We start from the raw sequence: 13,677 nt of genomic DNA on the forward strand, positions 1-13,677 counted from the left end.
GCAATTCTGAAAATAGCTATTTTCCTAAAATCTCTCACTCAAAAATCACGTCTTTCCCTGCTCACCTTCCTGTTCTTTTATGCAAACAAAGCTAACTTTTTTTTTTAAATTTATAAATGCTTTTTTTTTTTTTTTCAGTACAGGGGTTTGAACTCAGGGCTTCACGCTTGGTAGGAAGGCGCTTTACCATCCGAGCCACTCCACCAGCCTGTGAATCATTAGTTTTGACAGATTACTCATGTTAAAAATTACTTTAAAATAGTTTAACAAGAATAGTATAAAGGCTAAACATTGAAATAATATATTGATGCTTTTTAATATAATTCATTACAATCTTCTTTTAGCAGTGAACTTTTAACAGGAAAGGACATTCTGATCTTCAGTTGATGTTCAATTTTGGATTTCTCATAAGTCTCAGTCTAGAGAATCTCTCATGGAATGAAATTTTAGTCTGTGAAGAAGAGAAAAGCTTTGACTTTGGGAGATTAACAAACTACAAAATACTCATGAAACTTGGCTATTAAAAACAGACAGGAGGGCGGTTGGAGAAGACTCTGAGGGAGTTTGAAGACACTGCATAGAGCTCTTGTATGTGACCCTAGGATCATGAGTAGTTTGCCTGATCTCTGGTATACCATTGAGGCCACTGCCTGTTCTTATAGGTAGAATCAAAGGGCTATCATGGACAAGCAGGGAAGAACTATGACCTGGCAGAGGAAGTAGGTAAGATTCCTCAGTGGAATGAGGGGCAAACTTACTGTATATAGTGGAGAGCAAATGCCTAGACTATGCCGAGGAGTTTGGTGATCTGCCTTGTGAAGACAACCCTAGGGCCAATTGCCTTCCCATTGGTGTCATTAGTCTACAACTGACTAGACTGCCTCAAGAATTGACTAAGACTTAACTTCCAGCTTTATCTTTATATAGACTGCCACTAGTCTAAGTTTCTTTCCTCATTCTTCAGAAATACCCTTTTCGACACCATCCCCAAACCTAAGTCAGAAACCATATAAATGGTACCATTCCCAAACCTGAATCAGAAACCATATTAATACTGCTCTGAGGCACACGTAGTCTGTGAGACTTCTCGTGTGTTAAGGGCTCCAGATAGGCTCTGACTAACTACATTTTCCCTCTATATAAAAGATAACCTTACATATATCAAGTAGGACTAAAATAGGCATGAATAACATCTAATGAATAAGCTTATTGTGTAATTCTATCACAGCTACCTGATTGCCCATTGCTTGAAAGTTGAATTTCAGGCATACTCCTTTGGGATGGTGTGGACTCTTGGTTGTAGTAAATCTATTCTGTAGGACTGAAGCTTCAATTCCACATTTCACATATCTGTCAATTAAGCATAATACTTAAGAAAATATATTTAACAGCCACTAATTGGATGAGCAACTTCGGCCCATTCAACTTAACCTTTCTAGGTCTCATTTACACAAAATGAAGAAGATATACTCAAGAATCTTCAAGTTCTGAATCAGAGAGTACTAGTGCAACATGCATTCATTTGGCTTTTATTTATTTATTTTTTAGTGTGGAGGATGGAAGCCAGGGCCTCATGCAGGCTAAGTATGCACTCTATCACTGAGCCAACCCCCCCACTTTTAAAATATTTACTTCAAAGTTCTTAGATAAGTTTGTCTATTGTTAAACACTTTTATGTTGTTTTACTATCTTCTAAGTATCGTTATGCCTATAAATATTTTGCATCAAAAGTAGCCAGAGCCTCCGTAAAGAAAATGAATTTGTGGTTGCCTTGGACTGCAGTGTGGGGAACACAGATGAGGGAATGGAATGGGGAGTTACTCTTAATGGGTATGAAGTTTCTTTGGGGGGGAGTGAAAATGTTCTAAAATTAGGTTATGGTGATAGGTGAACAACTTTATTAATGTACTAAAAGCCACTGAATTGTATACTTTAACTTGGTGAATTTTATAGTTTAAAAAGTATATCTCAATAAAATTGATACTAAAAAAGTAGTGTGAGGGCCTAAGGGTGTAGTTCAGTGGTAGAGTGCTTGCCTCGCATGCATGAGGCCCTGGGTTCCATTCCTAGCACTGCAAAATAAACAAACAAACAAATAAATAAATGTAGCTGGAGCACATGGATACATAGGAATTAATATGAAAAGCAGTCTGGTTTTGCATAATTTTTGTTGTGCCATGTTGCAGAGGTGTCCTCTATAAAGGACCTCCTGAATGGCTGCTAGTGGGTCTAGTTCTTGTTGGTCTTATTATAATAGCTTTTCATGTAAATAAAGAGTACAGAAGGTTTTTTTTTTTTTTTTTTGTCTTTTCTTTTTTGGTGCTGGGCTTGAACCCAGGGCCTCATGCATGCTAGGCAAGCGCTGTACCACTGAGCTACATCCCAGCCCGGTTTTTTTTTTTTAATGGTGACTACATAGGTAAAGGAAATATGTTTATCACATGTAGTCACACTCTGTCAGAGGTAGAGTACAACAAAAGTCCAAGCCTGTGTAGTTATCTTGATATGATATTGTCAGTTGAGTTGTGATAGTCAGTGGTTTTAAATAAGTCAAGTATTTTTTAGTGTTTCTTTTTGGCATTGTTTTTTGTTTTTTTTGCTGTGCTCAGGATCAACCACAGTGCCTTATGCATGCTAGGTAAGTGCTCTACCCCAGCCCTGAAATGCTAGTTTCCTCATTAATTGTTAGTTGTTGCTGGGTGTGGTGGCTCACATCTGCAATCCTAGCTACTTAGGAAGTGAAGATTTAGAGGATTGTGGTTTGAGGCCAGTCTGGGCAAAAGGTTCATGAGACTTCTATGTTATCCAATTACAAAGAAACAAAACAACAACAACAAACAGCTGACCATGGTGGTATGTGCCTATAAATTTATTTGTTTTGGCAGTACTGGAATTTGAACTCAGGGCCTCATGCTTACAAGGCAGGTGCTCTACCACTTGAGCCATTTAAGTCACTCCACCAGCCCATTTTTTTGTGAAAGATAGGGTCTTGTAAACTATTTGCCCATGGTTTGGGTCCTCCTAATCTCTGCCTCCTGAGTAGCTAGGGTTACATGTGTGAGCCACTGGAGCCTGGCTTTTATTTTATATTTTAGTTGTAAGTTTTCTTTGTTTCCTTTAAACATAACACCTGGATTTGAAACAGAATAGACTGTGGAAAAGCAGAAAACAGGAACTCAGAAATAAACATTCTATTAATATATAACCTGGTTAAAACTGCACAAACACTATTTTCTTTCCTTCACACTCCCTCACTGAGCAGTAAAATGGTGACCTCCCCCTGTCCACTACTTTGTCTTTGCTTCAAGTGATTAACGCTTACGGATTAAGCATGTATACCTTTAAGAAAACTGCCTGATTCACTCCACTCTCACAGAAAGCAGGCATCTGTGTTGCAAGGACCCTGAATTAATTATTTCAGACTTAATGTCTCCAGGCCTAGCTGATAATGTCAGAACACTGTAACAGTAGGTATGGTTGAGAGGTACCAGATGCCTAGAACAATTGGGAATGCTTATCCTAAAAAGTATGCAATGGGAATCCCTGCCCCACTTTTCCTATCTCTGAAAGAAGAATCCACTTGTGTCCTTCTATGTGCCTGTCTATGTGTTAAGGGACAAGAATCTAAAGGGTCAAGTTTTGAGGACAGTTCTTCTCCTTCTTTCCAGGAGACTTCACCCACCAGTGACAGGTTGGCCTAATATAATAATAGGTTAAAATCAAAAGTGGGAATCAAAATGATGCAGACATGATGTGCTGTTGCTGGTTTGAAGACAGAGCTGGTATCCCACAAGAGGAGTTCAGGCTGTCTTTGGAAGAAGAGAGATCCCTGGATGACAAGCAGTAAGAAGCTACTAAATTCTGGAAGCTGGACATGGTGGTACCCGGCTGTAAACCCAGCACTTGGGAGCTGAGGCAGGAGGATCATGAGTTTGAGGCTACTCTGGGCTACATAGTGAGTTCTAGGACAGGCTGGGCTGCAAAATAAAACAACTAAATTCTGCCAACCACTAGAATGAGCTTGAAAGAAACTCATTCTGAGCCTCCAAAGGCAGTACCTTGATTTCTCCTCAGTAGACCTTAGTAAAGAACCAGCCAAGCATGCCTGGACATCTGAGTTCTGTGGGTGCTATTCTAAATTGTTTGTGGTAATGTTAGCTGTTAGGTAGACACATTTAGGGGCAAGTTTACATACTTTATGGGGCAAAAAGCTGTTTTTATGCCATCCATATTCGAAGTTGGTTTTTCTTTTTTATTGTTGTTTCAGCTAAGGTACTTTGGAGATTTTACAAGGAACCAGCTGAAATTACTTTGCTATTCTGACTCATTTTTTTTTTAGTGACATACAGCAAACTTGCTCCTTATAATACTAAATTCTCTGCACAGAAGCATTTGTGGCAGCCATTTGTGAACATGGGATATATGAACTCAATACTGAGCATGCCCAGGAATGTGCTCTCCTGTTAAGCATGATAATGTTTCCTATATGAATATGTACAAGCCTTTCCGATAAAAGCCCTTGCTTTCTTTGTTAGAGGAGAACACTACTTTGAAGCTTATCTCCAGTGTTCTTCTTACTTACTGCAAGTAATAAATCTCTCTGCACACTCAACTCCTGCTTGTGCTTATCTGTTTCACACTTGCCATTGCCTTCAATTACAGTCATTTGTTTAAGCAGCATCAGAAAACAACTATATTAGGCAGGAATTGAACCTCTTCTTGTCATTGTGAAGAGACAATATGGGAGAATAAAAAAGCCCACAGGTTTTATAGAAACACAAACCAAACTTCTAGCACTTAGTAGTTGTATGACTTTGGAAAAGTAAAAAGGGCGTCTTCTTGGGCTGGAGGTATAGCTCACTGGCTCAGTGTAAAAGGCTTGTTTAGTATGTGAGAGGTCATATGTTTGATCCCTAGAGATGCAACAAACAAACAAAGCAAACACACCACCTTCCTGCACTTTAACTTATTAGTTTGTAATATGAAAATGTGAGCACCTACTGTACAGGCCCACTGGGGCTAAATTAAATCACAGATCTGAAAGTGCTTATATAGTGCATACCAAACACTCAGTATGCTGGCTATTATTATTAATCTGCTTCTAGGTTCATGGTGTTTTAATCCTTTCATGGGTGTCTTTGGTTAGGACCATTTGAAATGGAATGTAACAGCATTTCCCCCTTTTCTGGCTTCATAGATGTTTTTCATATCATTGATGGAGTTTGGGACAGGCCCTCCTAAACTATGACTGTAGAATGTGCCAGTCTAAAATATACCTCTTTTCTATAAAGATTATCCTGAGTTCTGATTATTTTGAGAAACATGAGACACAGGGAAAGCTTGTAAAACAGTTTTACAGTCACCTTTTGTAAGATAAATTTACATCTTTAAAGAAAAATCTCCATTTGTAAAGGTATCTCCCTTTCTGCCCCAGGAAGAGAAGGATGAGCAGTAAACCTTCCCCTTGTTTACCCTGTTTTTTCCTGACCTTCTCAGGTAACTAGGCCATTCCTCACACCCTTTCTTCTTTGTTTCAGGGAGGATGGTATTCAAGCATGAAGCCTAACACAACTGCTTGAGGTCTACTTTTGTGATCTATTCTTAGAGATTTTCCTTAGTACCTCCTACTATACAAGAAGCGTACATGTTAATAACTTTCTGTTGTTTTCTTGTTTGTGTTTTGCCTTCTTTTGTTACAGGTGTCCATACCAACTAAGACCTAATAAAGAATAATTTTTCTCTTACATCATATTGGGGCAAAGTCCTCCACTATTAGAGCTAAGACCTTTTAGAACACTGAAATTCATTTAGTATGTGTATTATACACTATTAAAGAGTAGAATGGTTTTAGATCTTAAGACTGAAAATGAGAAAAATCTTCACTGCACTGAATTCTTCAGGGTGACAATTTATGTATGCTGTAAGCTGAAAAGGTATAAGAGCAATACATTTGTACTTACCAGCGGAAAGTGATGCATGGACATTTCAAAAGTCACAAAAACCAAGTTAGACAGTTTCAATTAAAAATTTTCTCACTCTGCATTAGGCTTATTTACAAAAGTTAAGGATTGTTCAGAATCAGATTCTAAGCCCACCCACTACTGCTGGAAGTTATATTTAATCCTATTTTTCATATTTTCCCCTAAGAATAATTGAATTAGTTGTACAGATGTCTGTCCATAATTACCTTTTAGAACTTCCTTTATTTTCATTGGATGTGCCCTCATTTTCTGATGTGACCTAAATGGAAAAAGTTGAAACAAATTATGCAAAACTCATCCTTACTCAGTACAAGGTGCTTATTGTCTACATTTGAAATTGACTCAGCATGTTCAGTGACAATATTCTCTTTGCTTGATTCTTAGTCTTGCACTCAACTTCTGATTTTTTCCACAGATGACAAGAATGCCAAAGTCAGTGGGTCCTTAGAGATCAAGCAATCCAACTTCTGAATTGCAATTGAGAAGTATCAGATGACATCCTCGAAGCCTTATAGCTAGTAGCGACTCAAAGGAAAAGTCTTTTTTTTTTTCTTTTATTATTCATATGTGCATACAAGGCTTGGTTCATTTCTCCCCACTGCCCCCACCCCCTCTCTTACCACCCACTCCGCCCCCTACCTCTGCCCCCTCCCCCTCAATACCCAGCAGAAACTATTTTGCCCTTATTTCTAATTTTGTTGTAGAGAGAATATAAGCAATAACAGGAAGGGACAAGGGTTTTTGCTGGTTGAGATAAGGATAGCTATACAGGGTATTGACTCACATTGATTTCCTGTGCGTGGGTGTTACCTTCTAGGTTAATTCTTTTTGATCTAACCTTTTCTCTAGTACCTGTTCCCCTTTTCCTATTGGCCTCAGTTGCATTTAAGGTATCTGCTTTAGTTTCTCTGCATTAAGGGCAACAAATGCTAGCTAATTTTTTAGGTGTCTTACCTATCCTCACCCCTCCCTTGTGTGCTCTCGCTTTTATCATGTGCTCATAGTCTAATCCCATTGTGTTTGCCCTTGATCTAATGTCCACATATGAGGGAAAACAAACGATTTTTGGTCTTTTGGGCCAGGCTAACCTCACTCAGAATGATGTTCTCCAATTAAAGGAAAAGTCTTAAGATCTTCATGTGGCCTGGGTCCAAGTACTGCTTCTTTGGAGTTAGGGTAAAATCAGAGTTGTAGATAAAATCCACAAAGGGTGGCCTCAACATGTTTATATTTAATAAATCCGAGACCTTAAAAGTATTCAAGATAGCTAAGTGAGGTAGAAAGCTGTACTATGCTTCATGTGGTTTTTTGTTTGTTTTTTGGGGGATTTTCTGCCATTTGGACTTTTTCCTTTGAAAAAAGTGGTACTTTCTAAAATTAAGTTATTGCATAGTATAGGGACTACACTGGAAACAATAGGCAACGACTTCCTTAGTAAAACAACAAATGGCTCAGTAACTAAGAGAAAGGATTGACAAATAGGACTATATGAAACTAAAAAGCTTCTGCAAAGCAAAAGCTAAATTGAAGAGGCTGCCCACAGAATGGGAGAAAATCTTTGCCAGCTATATATCTGACAAGGGATTGATAACCAGAATATACAAGGAGCTCAAAAAACTAAACTCCCAAAAGATCAATGACCCAATGAAGAAATGGACAAATGAACTGAACAGAGCTTTTTCAAAGGAAAAAGTGCAAATGGCCAAAAAAAAAAAAAAATGTTCAACAACCCTGGCCAAAAAGGAAATGCAAATCCAAACCAAATTAAGATTCCACCTCACTCCTGTTAGAATGGCTACCATCAAGAACAGAAACAACAAATGTTGTGAGGATGTGGAGGGAAAGGAGCCCTCATACACTGTTGGTGGTAATGTAAATTAGCACAAACACTATGGAGGCACCTCAAAAATCTAAAAATAGAACTGACATATGATTCAGCAATACCACTCCTAGGGATATACCCAAAGGAATGTAAATCAGATTGCAATAAAGACACCTGCACACCTATGTTTATTGTAGCATAATTCACAGTAGCTAAGCTAAACATCCAAGATGCCCCACTACTGATGAATGGATAAAGAAAATGTGATATTTATATATAATGTAATTTTATTCAGCCACAAAGCAGAATGAAATTTTGTTGTTTGTTTGGATGAAATTGGAGAACATCATCTTAAGTGAAGTTAGTCAGGTTCAAAAAGCCAAAGGCCACATGTTTTGTCTCATATGTGGAATATAGGCCCAATACAAACATAAGCATAATCTGAAAAACAAGACTCACTAATGGGAGAGGGAGGGTAAAAGAAGGAAGTTAAAAAGGTGAATATAGTTGATGTACTTTTCATATAAGCTTGAATATAGAATTTTAAACCTGTTGAAATCACCATAAGAGGGGGACTAAGGTAGAAAGGAGAATAATAGGGGAGATGAACCAAATTTGGGTTATAATACATAAGTACATGGAAATGTCACAATAAAACACCCTGTACAGCTATCTTAAACAAAAAATTGTTTTTTCAAAAATGGAGAACATTTTAAACAAGACCTGTCTGGGGGTTGGCACCAGTGGAAGGGGGGAGAAAGTGTATAGAAGGGTGAATATGGTGGAAATATAATGTACTAATGTATGCTATGTTTTATTTACTTAACACTGACAGCAAAGACTCAACAAAATTACACATTTCTGGCATATGATAAAAGCTCAGTAAGTGTTGAATGAATAAATAAAATACTACAAAGAAGTAGAGGAAAGGAAGATGGGAACTAAGAAGAGGCCAACAAATTACATAAGGAAGTAATAAAAAAATTTGCTAATACAATTTAGTAGAATGGTAGAACTGAAGTCAGATTCAAGAAAAGAATGGACAAATAGAAATGCTTATGAGGTTTTAACTCTATCTGGAAGCCTATTAGAGATTTTGTTCCCATTTAAAGAATACTCATATTTGCTCCCATATTCCCATTGGGATTTCTCACTTGTCATTGGCAATCGCTTGAATAATGAATGAACATGTGTTTTGTTTTGTTTTTTTGGTAGTACTGGGATTTAAACTCAGGAACCACACTTGCTAGACAGGCACTCTACCACTTGAGCCACTCTGCCAGTCATTTTCTTTGTTGGGTTTTTTTTGAGATAGGATCTTGTGAACTATTTGCCTAGGGCTGGCTTTGAAATGTGATCCTTCTGATCTTTGCTTTCTGAGTAGCTAGGGTTACAGGCATGAGCCACCGGCACCTGGCTAATGATTCATATTTTAATACATAACATGTTCATTCACTGAGTTGAAACCACTAAAACAAAAAATATGAATCATTCAGTGCTTGCCTAGGATACACAAGGCCATGGGTTCAACTTCCAGTACTGAAAAAAAAAAAAAAAAAGTCATACAAAATCAATTAAAATGTAAGAAAAATACTTTAAAGTCTGGATTTTTTTTTTTTGAGGTAAGGTCTAGCTACATAGCCTAGTTTAATCTCAAATTCATGATCTTTATTACTTTATTAGTTTATTCGCATATAATTGTTGCACAGGGGGATACATTGTGATATTTACATATATGCTTACAATATATCTTAGTTAAATTTACTCCCTTCATCATTCTTCCTCAAGAAGGAAACTTTTGCAAGCAACCGTACTATAAAGCTGGAAAACACTTAACTCATATAGACATTTATGACATGAATGTGGCTTCTTCATACACTAAGGTTGGTAAATAGTTTTAAAGTAGAGGCCAAAGCTGTTAGAATAAGCAAAAAACTGCCAAGGGGAAAGCCAATCAAATGAAAAACGATACATAAAACCACACAGATTCTGAAGTGTAAAGTTGAAAGTACTAATACTTACCACTTGCACACTTATTAGGTAATTTCTTTGCTCTGATTGTTTGCAGGGGTATGTCTGCCCTTTTTTCATTGCAAGATACCTGACAGTAATCATAAATAGTGAAAAATTTAAAACCAATCTTTTACCTTGAAAGAGACTATTTAGAATCCATGTCTTTAAGCAATGTTCTTTTAAATTTTACATTGACAAATTACTTAACACTTTTATGATGAGAACATTAGAAATGAATTTTCTTAGGAACATTGAATTACACAGTACTTAATTATTTGTTATATTCAGCATGCTATGCAATTGGTCTAAAAATAAAACAGGCTGAGGGTATAGCTCATTAGTAAAGCATGTGCCTAGCATAGGAAAGGCCCTGGGTTCAATCAGCACTCCAAAAAAAAAAAAAAAAAAAATCACATTGGAGGTTAGGGCTTCAATATACAAATTTTTAGGCGATAGGAACTCAGTGTTTAACAGCTTTCTTAATGACTTCCTGCCTACTCAATTTACATTAATGGGATTAATGTACTTATAAGAAGAGTAAGAGACCAGAGCTTATTCTTTCTCTGCCATATGAGGCACAGTGGCCATCTGTAAGTAAGGATGAGAATCTTCACCAAAATCATCTCTGCTCATATCCTGCATTCCCAGCCTCCAGAATTGTGAGAAATTCCTGTTGTTTAAGCAACCTAATCTGTAGTATTTTGTTATGGTAGCCTAAGCAGACTAAGACAATGGTGGACTAGCAGCTACAGGCCTTCCTTCCTCCATAGAAACACCAAGATCACAATATATGGATCAGAATATACCACTGTGAGACCTTTAGAGACCGGTTGAAGACCTATAGCATCCAAGCCACTGTAAAAGCAAGAAGGAATTTCAACAAAAGGAGTAGAGAAATTCGCAGCATTTGGAACATTTCTTTGTGCCCCTCCCTGTATGCAGCACAGGCAGAGTAACTGGGAAGAAATCCCCATGCTAGGGCTCTTCCTGGGAATGGAAATAAAAGAGTGCTCATGCATGTAACATTCTGGCTTGTCCAGGGGCAGCCCAAGGGACTGTTTTTTGTTTCACCTGATTCAGAGCTGAAAGAACTGGTGCCTAAGTTTGGAAGTCAATGGAAAAAGAGGCAAGCAGCATATTAGAGCTGTAATTTGTGAGCAAGTGATACAGTGAAAGAGAGACCAGAAATGGTTTAAGAAGTTCTAGAACCTCAATCGAGGCTGACTGGTGAAGTTCTTGCCCTGCACAATGCCAATATGCAAAGACTGTAAGAGGTGTTTGTTTTTCAGATTCCCAAATTTCAGCAAAAATATTACAAAACAAAATAAGAAAAATGAAAATATTACCAAAGCTAAGAAACAAAATGAAATTCCAGGTACTGATCCTAAGAAAACACAGATCTATGAATTGCCTATAAAGAATTTAAAATAACTAGCCAGGCACTGGTGACTCACTCTTGCAATCTTGGCTACTTAGGAGGCTGAGATCAGGAGGATCACAGTGGGAAGCTAGCCCTGGCAACTAATTAGATGCCATTTTCCAAATAACCAGAACAAAATGAACTGGAAGTATGGCTCAAGTGATGGAGTGCCTGTTTTGTGAGAATGAAGCCCTGAATTCAAACTCCAGTCCCACCCCCTCCAAAAAAAGAATTTAAAATAACTGACATGTCATACAAAGATGCTCAATGATCTGAAACAGAACAGTGACAACTAAACAAAACCAGGAAAACGATACATGAACAAAATGAGAACATCAATAAAGACATAAAAAGCATACAAAAGAGCCAAACAGAAATTCTGGCATTGAAAAACACAGCAACTGAAATGAAAAATTCAACAGCTGAGTTGATCAGGCAGAAAAAAGAATTCATGAACCTCAAGGCAGCTATTTTGAAATTATCAAATCAAAGAAGCAAAAAAGAAAAATGAGTGGATAAATGAAGAAAGTCTAAGAGTCTTTTTTAAAATTTAATTTTATCATTTTTACATTTACTTACATGTGTATACATTGTTTTGACCACCAGCCTAAGGGTCTTATAAGTGCTATCAAGGGGGCTGATATATTTATTATAGGATCCAAGAGTGGGAAGATGGAGAAAGGATGGCAGAAGAGCTTATTCAAAGCCTCTCCAAATCTGAGGGAATAAATGAACATACAAATTCAAGAAGCTCAAAGGACTCTAATTAGTATAAATACAAAAGAACCAACTAAGATACATTATAATCAAGCCATCTAAAATCAAAGACACATAGAGTATATTCAAATCAGCAAGAGAAAAGTAATCCATCATAGGCAAGATTATCAGTGGATTGCAAAGCAGAAACTGCAGGCCAGAAGAGAGTGGAATGATATAGTCAAAGTACTAAAAGAAAAATAAAACTGCCGAGCAATAATACTGTGTCTGGTAAAAATGGTCCTTCAAAAAGGAAGAAGAGGGGTGGGGTATAGCTCAGTGTGGAGCATGTGCTTTGTATGAGCAAGGCCCTGGGATCATTCTCCATTCTCTCTTCCCCAAAAGAAGAAACTAAAACTTTCTCAGATAGACGAAACCCAAGGGGGTTCATTACTGCTAGACCTGCTCTACAGGAAATACTAAAGGGAGTCCAAGTTGAAATGAAATGATGGTAGACAGCAACATGAAGTTGTATAAAAATATAATGTTCTCTGACAAAAGTTAAGTATACGAGTAAATGTAGTAATATGTATATTGTAATTTTGGTGCATAGAATTTATATGCCAAAACAAAAAATAACCATAATTTTATGCTAATGAGGAACAATATACAAAGATATAATTTGTGGCACTGATAACATAAAGTGGGAATGGGTGGAGTAATAAAGGACTAGAGTTTTTCTGTGCAATTGAAGTTATTAGTTTAAAACAGAATGCTGTAACTTAAAGGTATTTTATGTGATTATAGTAACAACTTAGAAAATCAATATAAAATACACACAAAAGGAAATGGAAAGGGAATCAAAGAATATGAATACAAAATAAAATCAATAAAAGCCAAAGGAAGGGAATAAGAAAAGAAAGGAGTAAAAGCTACAAGGCCTATAGAAAACAAATAACAAATGTCAACAGTAAATTATTCTCCATCAGTAATTACTTTAAATGTAAATAGACTAAACTTTCCAATAAAAAGATATGAATGGATTGAATAAATAACATTCAACTATATTGTCTACAGAGTCACATTTCATTTCATTTTCTTTTATACTTTATTTTATTTATTTATTTGCAGTACTTGAGATTGAACACAGGACCTCATACATACGAGGCACACTCTCTAACAATGACCTATATCTCCAGCCCTAAAAGTCTCCTTTTAGACCTAAGGACAACACATAGGCTAAAAGAGAAATGATGAAAAAAGATATTCCTTACAAATGGTGAAATGATGGAAAGAGATATTACTTGCAAATGGTAAACAAAAGAGAGCAGGACTAGCTATACTAGTATCAGACAAACTAAACTTTTTTGAGTATTTCTTTTTTTGAAAATATATAATCCAGGGTGCCTCAACTTATGATCCTTCTGTCTCCTGAATGCTGGGATCAAACTAAAATAAGTAAGTTAATGAAAATTATCTGATTTATTTGAAATTAATAAATTAAAAACTGTTATAAGAGACAAAGACATTATATAACAATAAAGGACCAATTCACCAAGAAGGTATAAGAATAGTAAATATTTATGCACCAAACCTCAGAGCTCCATGAAACAAACTGACAGAATTGAAAGGAGGAATATACTGACAAATACAATACTAGTAGACCTCAATGCTATATTTTTCAACCAGTAAGGAAATAGAGAACTTCAGGAATACTATAGACTAATTTAGCCTAAAAGACATAT

Source organism: Castor canadensis, chromosome X (assembly GCF_047511655.1).
Source record: "Castor canadensis chromosome X, mCasCan1.hap1v2, whole genome shotgun sequence".
NCBI lineage: Eukaryota > Metazoa > Chordata > Mammalia > Rodentia > Castoridae > Castor > Castor canadensis.